Here is a 15,520-nt window from a genome sequence, read left to right as displayed (position 1 = left end):
TGAAATCATTTTTTTAAAACCAAAAACTGGTATGTGATTCAGAGAGAGAAGAACAGAGTGACTCATTAATATTGGACATGATTCCCATTCTGCTGAATGCTTCTTGGAGCCTGCCCAAATTCAGAATTATCACCAATTCTGAAGGAAATTTTATGCAAGAAAATGAATTCATAATTTATTTCATCACTGATAACCAACACTAGATTTGAGTAAGCTAAATGTATGTTTGGCATCAATGAGAAAGTTACTTAAAACATTTGACAAGTCCCAATTCTATTTTTTAAAAAAAGTATTAAGGATTACAGCATGTAATATTTCCAGAACACAGTGTTCATTCTCTTCTCTAATGGATATGAGTACAAGAATCAGAACCTCAATTATGAACATGTGCTGAGTAATAGAAGTATGTAACATAGGAAAAAAAGAGAATGTAGGCTACTCTAACATTGTTGGAATGGGAAAGTATAAAACCATTGTTGACATATAACCTTTATGTTGCTTGCTCCATTCAAAAAGGTGAACTTGTTTTGCACGTCTGAATAATGTTATTCTGAGAAGCAAGTGACCCAGTGGGGCTGAACCTTGGCAGAGGGGCACGTGTGAATGGTAGACACACACTGTCTTCTGTTCTGGGGCACATATTTGAATCAATAAACAAGGACAGAGCTGTTTGATGTTTGACTTGAAGAGTTATGCCTAGAGGCATTAGGAATTTGTAGACTAAGGAGGAAAGGAAAAGGGAGAAGATTATGAGCAGGAATCTGGAGACAGTGGAGAGGAAGTGTGGGGAGCAGGCTGTGCCCTGCCCGGAGTTACTCCATGATGTAAAGAACAGTAGTTTTCAGACTGCACCTGGCCCTGAGTTGTTCCATTTTATAAAGCAGTAGTTTTCCATAAGACATTCCATTTTGAGTGCAAGTGCGAAGGTAGATTGACTGTACACCTTGTCCAAGTAAAGAACCACACCTGCCTGGCAAAACCATAAGGCACAAACTGATAAATTAATTGTGCTAATAAAAATGACCACCTGTGAACTTATGGAATTAATCAGAAGCACATGAATGTGTGGCATATCAATCTCATAACAGAAAACCCAGGCCCATGAACTTATCAAACACAACAGACCACCAAATGAAGCCACTCCCTCATCTGAGACCCATAAAAGGAGGAGCACACTGAGACTAGACACAGAGGGGCACTGATTCTGTTACCTGGTCACTTGTCACAAGCCTGCCCAGGAAAATCACTGCAACAATGAACCTCTGATTTTCTGTTCTCTGGCTTCATGTTTCTCCACCCATGTCGACCACACACCAGCCCACTCCAATCTGACATCTCAAAGTGACATTCTGAAACTCCTGAGAGTCCAGACCCTGGCCTAGAATAAGTTCTGTGCTTTGACAGCTCTGTACTCTGAACAAGTTCTTCATCTTATCTGACCACCTGCAGTGACCCTGCATTTGGTGTCTGTTCTCTGTTTTTGCTCTCAGTTCAGGCTCCTGAGCCCCCTGCAGCCACCCTAATCCTTTCTTAGCCTTTCTGTTATCTCTCTCCCTTTCTTCCCCACCCACTCCACATATTTGTATAAAATGTGATGTGTGATTTGAGTGTGTAGATATTAGTAGTTAAGATTAAACTGGGCTTTTGGTTATCAAGTGACCCACCTGATCAGGTTCAGTAAATGCAACCGATAAAAGAGGTATAGACTGTGAATTTATTGTTATTCAATAAATTATAACATGTGGAAAGACACAAACATGTTTGCTCCATGTTAATGGCATAGCTAGCTCATGGCTGGAAGACCTGGCCTATTACCCTTCCACCTCTATGCTAACCCCAACTAGTTTTGTTCTATGGACCCATTAAGTCTTGGAGAAAAGCAGTTAAAAGTTGAAGAAACTCTTTCATGCTTATGTTGTCAAACTCCTTGCAGACAGTGCTCTTTTGAGGCCCAGGTAGTTAAGGATGGAGAGGGCTGGGGGCATTAACTTCATTTCTGTATGGGCAGAGCAAAGCAAGTACAGCAAGAGCTGTGCAAGATGGAGAAGCAAAGTAGAAATTACGTGGTCAGAAATTACAGGGTCAGTGCCTGCATCAAACATGGTTGGAACAGGGGACTCCCACCTGGACACCTGACCACCACAGAACAGTAGCAGACTTATTCTAAGAGCATGCAAAAAATCTAATCACAATTCCCAGGTGACCAGGTGAAGATTTTGTGAAGGGACATTGTTGAAGTGTCTGAGGTAAATATTCATTGTTAATGTGACCTTTTGGTTCTGATGGGTTGACTAGGTAGGGGAACATTCAGATCACATCTGATTTATAAAAAACACTCCACCAATTCCCAGATTTATCTATCATAGATGTCACTACTTGATCAAATAAATATTTCAGAGAACTGGAGGGAGATCAGTAAAGTGAGGTAAAGAGACCAGGAAGAGGAAGGAGGAAAAGGAAAAGAGAAATACTGGGGAATGACATTGACCTAATTGTATGATTATGTTGCATACATGTATGAATATGTAACAACTAACCCCACCATTATGCCCAACCATAGTGCACTAATAAAACTATGGAAAAGATATTTCAGAAAAGTTGACTGAAATGTTAAGTAAAATATAAAACAAATCCTTATTTTCTCATGTATTATTTAGGTATAATTACATAATCAGTCACCAGCCAATTCTTTCCTGGTGGATGGAAAGTTCCAATAAGCTGTACTAAAATATTCTGATATTGAAGGGCATTTAAGACGAAAGCTAGTACAGAGTAGGCTGGGCACTGCAGCCAACAGGGACATCCTTTACCATTATCCAAGGCCATCTTCACATCTCCCAGATTTGTTTTTTCTTTTGTGGTTCTGAGGGTCAAACCTAGGGCCTTGTACATGCTAGGCAAGCACTTTGCTGCTGAGCTACACCCCAGCCCCACAGCTATCAGATTTTCAAGCTGGTATTCATGAAGCCTAAAGAGTAAGCCTGTGATAATACCACTTCTGCAGGTTCCATGATCATTACTCCAAGAAATTTACTTACCACTGCATAGAACAAATGGTTCTGTGTTGATTCTGAAAGTTAAAATTGTTTTGTATTGACTGATGTGTTATTCTCTGTCAGGAACCATGCTGGCCAGCACACAAAGGCAGGATTCTAGTCCATCCACAGTAAATGAGCCTATAACAGATAACTCATTTTTTTAACAGTCTGATCCCTACATTGCTTAAGATAGAGCTCTTCTCTCCCATGAGGAACCCAATCCCCATGTATCAAATGAGGCTGAAATCTCCACAAGGGACACAAGGCAATCATCACAAGAGTGGGCAAGTGACCCAAGCGAATCGACCAGAGTTCCCCATTTCCTGGCTTCATTGATTACTTCAGAGATATGTATGTGATCAAGCAGAACATTATCAGAATTACCCCCAGAAGTTTCTTGTTTGTTAGAGCTATTGGGAAAGACTGTAGTCTTTATGGGTGTGCCAAGCTAGGAATATGGGACAGAAGGAAGCTGCAAGTGATCAGAGCCAGGGAAAAGGCAAACATATTTAATGCTATTACTTGAGACCTTTGGTCTAGCTATGTCTGAAGTCACCTCCACACTGATGTCACCTTTTATTTTTCTTTTTTGCCATTTATGTTTTCCTTCTACCATCCACTCAGAAGCAGTAGGCTTAATTGTTTAAATATATATCAATTTACCCAGCTCATCTAGAATAAAATCCCCCCATTTTCTGGTTTCTTCCAGGCAGCATTGAAACAACTGATAAGACAGTAAGAATATGCAAGCACTTGACTTATTACCTTTGTTAACTTTGACCCAAAGTTAGGGAGACAGACAACAGGTAGGAGGTACCTACAATCACTCTCAAGCCAGCTGGGTCTAAATTATCTTTTTTACAGAAGAATTTCACTGAAATTCTTTTCCCTATGATATTACTATTTTTCTGTGATCAAAATCACTTTCAGAACTCCTTTCTGGATAGTCCCCCAAGGTCAGTTACCTTGACTACCAATCATTTTGCCCCTAATTGTTGCTTGCTTCATTTGCATGTGGTCTTGTCATTATCTTCAAGAGGGTGTTCCATTGCCAGAACCACTAGAAGGGGGCAAACCAACTCAACGTGACTTGAATGAAATTTAAACCACACCAAGTTGATTTCCCACTGTATTCTTGCTCCCTTTGCTCTGTGTTCACATGTCTATGGACGTTTTGCAGTTCCTACCCATTTCTTTCCTTGTGTGTCTCTCTTACCAAAATTTCTGGAAGACATGTTCATTTGGCCCTAAATTTTTAAATTTGACTCAGTTTCTTTCTACAAACTAACCTAGATTGCTTTTCTTCCCTCTAAATAATAGACTCCCTCTCTGAACTTCTTCTGGAAGCTTTTCTTCCCTCTACATTATAGACTCCCTCTCTGAACTTCTGTAGGAAGCAAGAACTGCAAAAGGTAGACGTGAAGTATGACTCCAAAATGAATGAGATTGGAGGACTGTGTGGAAAATGGTTGGACCTCCTGTCCCAAGCACTCTCTTAAGCAACTGGATAAGTATTCCTTTCTTGGCTCACTGCTCCACAACAGAAGGGGAATTCATACATATTTTAACTAAACTAGACTCTGGACTTGGATACTAAGCCACAGAGAAAGCAAAGACAAATCACAGAGATGAAAACAGGATTCTTACGTAAGAGACTGCACGCTGAAACCATAGAGGGTTTTGTTGTTGTTCTTTTTAGATATACTGAACCATGGAGGTTTGAGGCATGTTGTTTTCCTGCTCCCCGAATCCCAGTAACCAAGCATACACCTATGCCCTTCCCACCCAATCTATGAGATCCCTCTCTGGAGAAACCAGACATTCTCAGGAAAAAAGACCTTTAGACTATGATATTTTAGGTTCCCCAATAATAAGGCTGGTTAATCTCCCAGTTATTCTACAGAAAAAGAAGTCCTTTCAGCAACACTCCTTGCCAAAGTTTCCAAGGAGCTTCAGTATGAGTCAGTCTAAAAATTTAATGGCTGGTCAAGCATTCCAGGTATTCGAAGAAAGTCTGCAGCACAGAAATCAGACCCCAAAGCAAAGAAAAATGAAATTCGATCTCATAAGCCAGAAAGTTCTTGACATGAGAAAGAATCAACTTAGTCATAATTCCTGTTCATGAGGCTGTTTGATCAGAAGAGTTAGCCTTACCATGTGCACACTCTCATATAAATTAGAATTCTGTTCAACCACAAGTAACAGAAAATCAGACTATGGTTGAAATAACTAGAAGTTTATTTTTGTCACAGAACAAGAAGTTGGAAGAATCCATTGGAATTTTAGGAATCATATCCTGTTCAAGTCTACAGAAGGAAAGATGGAGTCAAGGTTGGTGCCAACATATCTGTCTCCACTGTATCGCCTTACTGGCCAGAACCATGTCACAGGGCCTCACATTTGACTGAGAAATCTATGCCTGGTTAAGCCATTGCTGCCCAAACAGAATTAGGGTCATCCAACCAAAAGAAGAAGAAAACAGTCACCTAATAGTTAACTAGCAGTATTGATCACAGCTTCAAACCGTATTGCATACTGGGATGTACAATTTCATGGAACTTGGTACCTAGCATAAAGTCATAAATGATTTTTAGGTGGCAGTGTATCAGAGGAAAGACCTGAAAAATGTTTGTGAACTTAACAGTGGAGATTCTATTGTCTTTATCTTCCAAACTATAGAGTTTAGTCTATTTCTGACATCAATTAATTGTTTTTCCTGTAATAATGCCTTGGAAGAATCTGTATAGCACAAAGTATGAGGTGAAGACAATTTCATTCATGTAGCATTTTCCACTCTCATTGCCTGCCTCTGACTTTAGCTTTGAATTTCTACACACTTCATTGTATAGGGTGAACATTGGCTCACCAATAACATCAAGAACAGCACAACCATGCTTGTCGTAAGAACTTTCAAAGGTGAATATATGCAGTTAATATCTATGTAAATTCCAAATGTAGCTACAAGAAGCATACTGTAGGTTCAAATGTGAACATTGTGCATCAACAGCTCCATTCTCTTGTTCAACAAACAGGCTGTGGTGAAATCTCATTCAGCTGTATCCTGCTGGAACTCTATTGCAGAAATCTTTGTTTTATTTCTATTAACAAGGCCTTAGAATAGTGCCTGGGAGATAATAGGGCCCAGTAAATATTTGTTATTGAGTGAATCTCTTTACTTCTTTTCTCTTTACCTCCCTATTCCACTTTCCATTTCTTTGCAGAAGAAAATTACAAAGTGTCAGACACATAAGGGATTTTTGCCACAAAAAATAGAACTGCTCCCAGTTCCTGTTCAATGTTATAGTATTTCCACTTTTCACAATCAGTAAAAGAGTATTATTAGTCATATACAGGTAGTTGAATGTGTAGGATTTTTAAAATCATACCTAAAAGATATGATGAAAGAAAATAATTTGCAGAGTATTTGTTTGCTCCTCCTGCTTGTAAAAAGTATATTTGTCATGGTTGTTTGTAAACGGACCCTTCCTGACCTCTGCCACAGGTAACTGCTTCTACATTCTTTTGATGGAAGTTTTAAGGCAGGGAATGAGGTGGTGAGGACAGACTGTGTTTAGAAGACAAAGTGAGACACAGGTTTGAAGCAGGACGTTTTAAAGAGCCTCGCTTTTTCCCATTCTGTTTTCAGTCCCTACCAGCCACCCACTCATCTTGATCAGCTCTATTGGCTCCTCAAGAATTATTTACTAATTGTCCTTCATGTACAACGCACGTACTAGGTATGTCAGAGAATATGAGCAAACCACAGTCCTCATTTGTCCTCTGAGAGATAATCTCGAATAAATAAAATATGTACATATTGTGGGGTGGCCAGCACCTCGCCATGGTAGTTTCCTGCTCAGAAGGTTGTGAGCAGGAGAGTCTGAAATAATTAGTGAAGAAATAAGAGACAGTGACAGAAAATAAGTTCAAGAAGGGGAGCTCCTGATAGCTCCTCCAAGTCCACACAGGAGCTGGAACTGAATGATTAGAAAATGGCTCTGTCTGGGCTGGGGTTGTGGCTCAGTGTTAGAGCACTTGCCTTATACATGTGAGGTATTGGTTCAATCTTCAGCACCACATAAAAATAAATAAAATAAAGGTATTGTGTTCATCTATAACTAAAACAAAACAAAATTTAAAAAAAAGAAAGAAAATGGCTTGGTCCTTTAATTAAGAAAGAGTACCTCAAAGGCAGGGATAAGGTTTCAGGGATAAGGTTTTCAGTCTTGCTTCATGGTGTCTTGCAGTCAACAGGTTGATTGGTATCTCAGCAAGCCATACCCATCTCTTGCTGTATGGAACTTGTGGCAGAGCTGAATAGAAAGTCACATGTATTGGGCAGTCTCAAACCAGCAGAGATGCTGCTGGGAGTACCCAGATACCAGACTTTCCCATCCAATGGCTTCCATTCCAAATTGGGTTCACACACATTTCACTAGTGGCTTCTGGTATGTACACAATTATGATTTTTTAAACTTGCTACATTAAAAATGTCACAAGAGTTTTAAGACAGTCAATCCAAGCTTTTATAAGGTCCTATCTCCCAAATGCTATGGAAGCATCTGTTATATCCCAAAAGCAACTTGCATTAGGATTAGTGATTTGTTATTTAAAGGAATATGTCAATAACCATTAAAGATACAAAGACCAAATATGGAAAAATGAAAATGATTTATTAGTTAGTTGTGGAATTATGGGTAAAATTTCTCCCAATGGTTTTAATTGACATTGCCATTATATAATGGTGTCTTGATATTTTTTTCATGTTTAAAAGAAAAAGGTTAAATTGTTCTCATAGACAACTGAGCTCTAGGGACTGATTCCCAAGTTAGCCCAGCTGAACTCTGAATTAATCTCTTGAGGATCTAAGAACTCATAGAGTCCCACAGAACATTATCAACTTTACATCTTCATAGCAACATAGTTTTAAACCCTCTCAGGATTTTTATATATCATATAACATGAAAGACAGTTTTATAGTGCTGAGAGTCAAATCTTTAAAAGGGAAGTGCTCATAGAACTGTCTTTTTGGGACTATTCATGAGATTTTTTTCCCTCCATCTTTTTGATGTTGATAACAGTCCTGTGTGGGTCCACTGTCAGTTATCTAGACAGGAAGTAGTATTAGGTAAACAGATGTTGTCAGTAGTATAATCTACTAATTTACCATGATCACTACCTGATTGCTTACATTTAACACTTACCATCTGAGCCAAGGTTCCTACAATTTTGTGACTATAGTAATACCAGAATACAAGCCTCTTAGCCTTTAGCAGCCAGTAAACCTCTCCTGTTAATATGAACAGAAGTGTTTCTGAGTCTGTGTGGCAAGTCATGTTAAAGTGATGTTCTATGATTCTTGGTGATATCAGAGTCTCCTTGTGTCATTCTTGGAGAAAAGGAGGAGAGCAAAACACCATGTCCCTGAAGTGTTCCTCTCTGTTCCTAAGAACATGGCCAGTTAAGGGAACAATAAGAGCCAGTCGGGCCGGAATATCCAGATAAATACTATCTCAAAAGGTACTGGCTTTCTCTTATGTATGCTGGGAATTAGGGCAAGTCAGTGTTACGTGTGGAAAACTGCTGTTTTGCATGCACACCAAGCTCCTAGCTGATCATACAACAGGACAAGGTGAACTAATCTAATGTTATCACTGCCTCTGTAATCTAGCTAATAAAACTTCTCTCTCTGCAGTAACTGCTATTGAGATACACACTGCAGAAAGGATAAGTGCTCATCCTGCCAGTTGCCACAGCATCATGAGGGACAGAAGTGCTACTTTCTGGCAAAGCCCTAGAGGTAATGTGAGAAACAGAGGTGCTACTTGTCCATCCTGTCACCACTAGACCTTCTTGGAAGCATTTTTCAATAAAGCTTGTGTCTCACATTTCATCTCCTCATTTCTTCTTTGGTCTCAGCAACCTGTCCCACCGCCGTAGCTCAACTGGGCTATGGATACTATAGTCCTGTACTTAGCTTAGTGGCAGCCTGACTGGAAAAAATTAGTAATAATAACAGTAACATTTAAGTTTGAGAACATACTGCATGCCAAGCAATCTATTAAACTGTTTACATTTGTTAACTCATATAGTTCTTACAGTAACCTTAGCAAGTAGGTATTCTTGGTGTCCTGTTGTACCAATGAGGGCAGTGAGGCTAGGAGATTAAATAACTTGCCTAAAGTTACATTCTAATAAATTGATTGTTAGAATCAGATTTTCTTACAATGCAAACAAAAGAAAACCACTTGAGCTAAATTAAACTCCCACTCTAATAGGAAAAGGGAATTTTAGAACATAGGGATGTTACAAGAAACCCCTGGGTCAGAAAGGAACACCATCAAGAAGGATTAGAATCAGGAAATGGAAATCCATGGGTGTCACTGTGAATGCCAACAATTCAAGTGTGTGAGGGTACTTTTGTGGTTAAAAGTTATCTCTCCTCTCTCTCTCTCTCTCTCTCTCTCTCTCTCGTTCTCTTGCCTCTTTCTCCGTATAATTTCTTCTATTGCATTTTTTTCCTGTGTCAAGCACACACTCTGCTTCTCCATACATGCATGGCCAAACATAATTGTGTCATAGCCTTTACTTGTTCTAAACCCAAGTAGTTACATTTCCAAATATTAGGAGACAGAATCTGATTAATGTTGTTTCCTCTTCTAATCTAACCAAACATGTCCAGTCAGTCATACTATACCAGAAGCATGAATGTAGACACATTCCTGGAGGAAGTTCTCAGTGAAGGAGTCCTGCTGTCTGGGCAGATTCCTATAGGTTGTGTACTCCAGAGCTTAAGATTGAGTTAGAATCTGGGTTTTTCTGCAAAGCCAGAGTTCTTAACCACCATATTATTCTTAAAAATAAATAAATAAACAAACAAACAAACAAATAAAATAAAGAAAAGAAAAAGAAATTGAACACCTATAGAATTTCCACATTGTTAAGATCACGGAAAACAGTGTATTTGTGACGTTTTATTTTTTAAGCTGGGTAGAGATTCACTGTGCTATATTCTATATACTATTTATATAAAATATTTCCTAATTTAAACACAATTTAAGACATTGAGATTTTAGGTGAAAATTCAAACACTGACCAAGGACTTTCACTGTTAGCTATACAGTGACCTAACTGTTTAGGGTACCTCTCTGGTAAAGACCCACATAAAAATGCTGGATAATATATTTTTAAAAAACAAGCAAACAAAGTGTTCTTTAAACGCAAGGTTGGTCTGGCTGGAATATAAAGCAAGTCCCCCGGGGAAAGGGAGAGAAACATCTACAGAGGTAACAGGTAACTGAGTGTTTGCCCTAAGGGCATCTGCTGATCCCTGCTGATCCAGTGCTTAATCTTCAATAAATCTAAATCATGAGAGCAATAGGAGAAAAGCCTGAGTCTTTCCAAAGGTGAAGGATCAAAGCAGAGACCTCTAGGACTTGGGGTATGGCAACTTGCTTGAGACCCTCCACTCAATACCCAATGCAAAAATAAAAAATTAAAAAAAAAACATAGCAGAGATCCCCACATGAAGTTAGAATGTTCTAAAGGTGACCCACTAATGGATGATATAAGGGAAAATCACCCAGCAGAATGATGTGGAAAGATCTGTATCTATTTCAGCTCTGAGAAATCTTGAACACCAATGATGTACTGGCACATGGATCCTGGACATTCACACTGCTTATATGGCCTGAAACACCTCAATCTGAAAATTTAGCTTAAGTGATCCTAGATTGTTAATGCCCCAAAGCACAGGGCAGGTACAAAGAAATTCCTTTGATAGGGCACACTTTAAAACCAGGCTTAGGGGGCAGGGTTGTGGCTCAGTGGTAGAGTGTTTGCCTAGCATGCACTGGGTTTGATCCCTGGCACCTCATTAAAGAAATAAAACAAATAAAATAAAGGTCCATCTACAACTAAAAAAATATAAAAAAAAAGCTTAAAGAATTCCCACAGTGTTCCAAGGAACCCAACTTCACAACAAAAACCATAAAACACATGAAGAAATGAACTACGTTATGCAAGAGACATCAGAAACAAGAATCAGCAAAATCAGATTGCAAAAACTTTTGATATTGAAGTTATAAATTATAGATTTATAAGTATATAAAAGATATTTACCATTGAAAATGTGAACAGAATATAAAAAGTTACAAAGCAGATTTAACAAATAACTTAAAATTTAAGTATTAATGAGTTTATTAAATATTTTAATGATTGAAATTAAAAACTGTGTAGACTAGTTAACACATTAAAAATAGATCAAAAGAGAAACAGTAAATTAGAAAACCATGGTTCAGATATTGTTCAGAATACAACACAAAGAGAAAAAAGTTATCTTCAAAGAAAATGCTCCTGGGCAGGGGTTTTGGCTCTGTGTACGGGCCTGACATGCACAAGACCCTGGGTTCAATCCCCAGCACTGCCAAACACACACACACACACACACACACACACACACACACACACACATACCATAAACAAAAACCCTCTAGGTGATATATTAAAATTATCTCTACTAAAATCAGGAATGAAAAATGATACCCTCACTGGTATCATATCTATCAAATATTGTTCTAGGGGTATATTCAACCCAAGGAGACAAGAAAGAAGAATTGTAAAAATAGAAATAAAACTGTTGTTCCTCAGACATGATAGATGATAGACTACAGATCATCAGTTACTAGAATAAATAAAAATTTGGCAAGATTTTTGGAAACAAAATCAATTCATAGATACCAACAGCATTTCCATAAAGTTTGATAAATAATATATTTTATTTTTAAAATACCATTTAAAATAGCAATTAAAACTATAAGGTATCTAGACATAATCTAGTAAAGCATTTTGTAATAACTATATGTAAAACAATATGGTACTGTGTTTCCTATTTTTGTTATAACAAATTACTACAAACTTAATAACTGGTTTATTTGTTGCAGTTCTGGAGATGGGAACCCAGGGCCTTGCACATGCTAGGCAAGCACTCTCTACCACAGGGCCATATATATCCCCAGCCCAAACTCAGTGTTTTCAAACAATACAAGTTTATTATCGTACTGTTGTGGAGGTCAGAGTCTGAAATGGTCCTGTGGTTAAAATGAAGTAGACATAGCTGCATTCCTTCCACAAACTCAAGAGGAGAATCTTTTCCACTGCTTTTTCCAGATCCTTCAGGATGCCTGCATTTCTTGGCTCCTGGCTCCTCCCTCCATCTTTCAAGTGCCTCACTCTAACCCCCACTTCTTTTGTCACAACTCCTCTCTGACTTTGACCATCTTGTCCTCCCTCTTATAAGAACTTTGTGATTATCCCACCTGGATAGTTTAGTTGGAACAAAATGTGCCCACAAATGTGGGCCCTAGGATGTGGATGTCTTTAGGAAGTCTTACTGTCTACCACAAATACAAATGGAAAGATATCTTTTCATAAATACAACATCATAGGGATGTAAGTTCTCTCAAACTTATTTATAGATTCAATGCAATTCTGAATCACTATCCTGTCAGGTTTTTTCATTGAACCTTACAGGTTTCTTCTAGTGTTTATATGGAAGAGCAAAGTGTCAAGTATAGCTAAGAAACATCTGCAGTAACAGTACAGAGATTTACTCTACTAAATACTAAGACTTATTATAAAACTATAAGACAATGTACTATTAATGAAACACAAGTTGCAACCAGTCATAGAAGCATACACAGTCTGGTTACATTTACACAAAAGTTGAAAATAGGAAATATCAAGCAATATATCGTTTAGGGATACATATGTATATGGTCAAGCTATAAAGAAAAACAAAAAATGAAATTCAAGACTTTGTAATCCAATTGTTGGAAAGGACAAGATTGGAGATATGCACACAGATATCTTCAAAAGTATCATGATGTGCTATGTCTTAAGCTGAGTGGGGAAAATAGAGCTGTTAAGTTTATTATTGGTCATTAAGCTGTATTATATTCTATATACACAATTTTGTTTGAATAATGTTTTCATACTTTTTCAGAACATGATTGACAAGTCTTATCAAGAAACTTTAGTAAATTTTTAAAATAGTATTTTGGTTTTAGAATACTGAAAGATGACAATTCACAGTGAGATAATATGCAAAGAAAATTAAGCTACTAAATACTCTCTAAAGACTGTAATTCAAATTGCTAATTCTAATCTAATGCTTGGTGAAAGCAGCTGTAGTTCCTCTTCATGGAATTCACCCACCTTCTCATGATGATTACAAAGCCTCCCCACCAATTCTATTATTTAATTTATAGTAATCAATGCTCAGGTTTTTTTGTGTTTAAACTTACATGGAAAGGACAAAATCCTACTTACAGGAATCTTTTTAGATTTCTTCAAAATGTATCACAAATATCATTTACAGTGCAAGCTACAAATAAGATGTATTCTTGAAGGAAAACTTCTAAATGAAGCATGAGATAGTCAGTGATGCCAAGAGTGGTTATACATCTAACCCAGGAGAACTAGCAGTACTCTGATAACTCTGTTTTAATGTAACAACCTTCTCCTTGGTAGTTGAATTCTTAGATCTTACTATACTACCAGCTAAATATATACTTCATTACTTTGGATATAAGACTTTCATCTTTTTGGATGTTTATCAGAAATTACTAAATGCTGTAACAAGAGGTTTCATGGTAGAAATCCTAGGGCTACTTCTGGTTGTAGTGGTGTGCCTAAGGTTTTGATGGGTGATACAAAGGCTAGAGACAGAGATGACAAAGCACATCTATCCCTGTTTTCTGTGACACTTTTATTTATTCATCATTTTGCATCAATCATGACAGATTTTCCAAAGTTTCTCCCATCTTTGTCTAAAGCTTTCTGGACCTGCAATTTAGATTGGTGACAAATATACATCCAATTTCCTATTCTAGACATCACATGTTTTAAGATAGTCTCATATTATACAAATTGTAATAATATATAGAAAACAGATACTTGTGGAAACCAAAACACAGTCACCTGAATGTCATCCAGGTCGTCTTCTGAAGTCAGGGAATCTTCTGGAGTATAAATAGAATCCAACTTGGCAGGAGTTAATGTCATCTTTTGTGAATGACCAATATTTGATGGACTAAACATACTTTGCCCTGTCTCAGAAGTAGTTTTTGTAACTCCAGCCAGATTATTCTGCATTACTGAAATGTCTGGCGGTCTTCTTGAATTTCAAGGTGTTGGTATGAGCCCTGGGAAGGAAACGTCATCATAGGTACTTTTAACTAGTAGAAAAATTTTCACTCTTTATGAGCTGGTACAACTGGTCATGGTGATGAACCACATGCAAGTAAAGGCAATCTCATTTCCATTACTCCTGCTGAAGAGCTACTAATTGATGGAGGTTGTGGAGTCATCAATTAGTAGTAACTGGACATGGCAAATCCCCCATTACAATTCTAGATAAGAACTGGGAATCAACTCCTGACTTTGGAGAGTTGATTGGTTCAGCTCCATGGAACCTGGGGTTCCATGATAAATGCTACCATCACGGCCACTACGAAACATCCTGGGATTTGGAGAGCAGGCTGTGCCCTGCTCAGTTACTTCATGATGTATGGAGCAGCAGTTTTCAGGCTACGCCTAAACCTGTGTTACTCCAGTGTATAAAGCAGTAGTTTGCCATAACCCACTCTATTTTGAGTTTAGGTGCTGAGGTGGAGTGACTCTACAACTTGCTTGTACAAGTAAAAAACCACCATCTGTCTGGTACAAACATAAGGCACAAACTGATAAATTAATAATGCTAATAAAAATGACCACCTGTGAATTTATCAAATTAATCAGAAACACATGAATACATGGGCATATCCAATTCAGACTGGAAAAACCAGACCTATGCACTTATCGAACACACTAGACCATTGAATGAAGCAACCCCCTCACTCCAGGTCTATAAAAGGAGAAGCACTCCAAGATGGGACATGGTGGTACCCTAACATTATCACCTGTTTCTTCCCATGAGCTTTGCCCAGGAAAATCACCACAATGAACTTTCAAATCTCTGTCCTTGAGCTTCAGCAGAGTGCAATTTCTGCAGCATAAGCCACAAAAAGCTGCCATCCCAAGCAGATACACTTGAGACTGCAATCAGTCTAGATCTTGGCCTAGAGTAAGTTCTTTGATTGTGACAGCTCTGTGCCCTAGACAAGTTTTTCAAATGGTTCTTAATCTTATCTGACCACCTACAGTTACTCTTTGCATTCATAATTGCTCTGCCTTTGCTCTCAGGTCAAACTCCTGTATTCCTGTGGTTGCCTCAACCCTTTCTAAGCCTTCCTGCAACTTATATATATCATTGTGTAAAGTATGATTTGTGATGTGTTATAGATATTAGAAATTAAGATTGGCATAAAAGAACTTGTACTTGCCTGGCTTATGACGACCAGGTGACTCACAAATATTTAGTGAACTGCCAACTGATGAAAGTGGTGTAGCCCATGAATTTATTGTTATTCAATAAGTTGACA

At 38.0% G+C, this 15,520-nt stretch overlaps 1 pseudogene; it reads right to left on the bottom strand.

Annotated features, from left to right (window-relative positions):
* Positions 1–13,653: 13,653 nt before the first annotated feature.
* Positions 13,654–14,539, bottom strand: LOC114081354 (nucleoporin NUP35 pseudogene; annotated as a pseudogene).
* Between the last annotated feature and the right edge of the window lie 981 nt (positions 14,540–15,520).

This window comes from Marmota flaviventris, chromosome 14 (genome assembly GCF_047511675.1).
Source record: "Marmota flaviventris isolate mMarFla1 chromosome 14, mMarFla1.hap1, whole genome shotgun sequence".
NCBI classification, from domain to species: Eukaryota; Metazoa; Chordata; class Mammalia; order Rodentia; family Sciuridae; genus Marmota; species Marmota flaviventris.
Note: the sequence above shows the minus strand (reverse complement) of the source record. Positions and strands in the feature narration are given on the sequence as shown.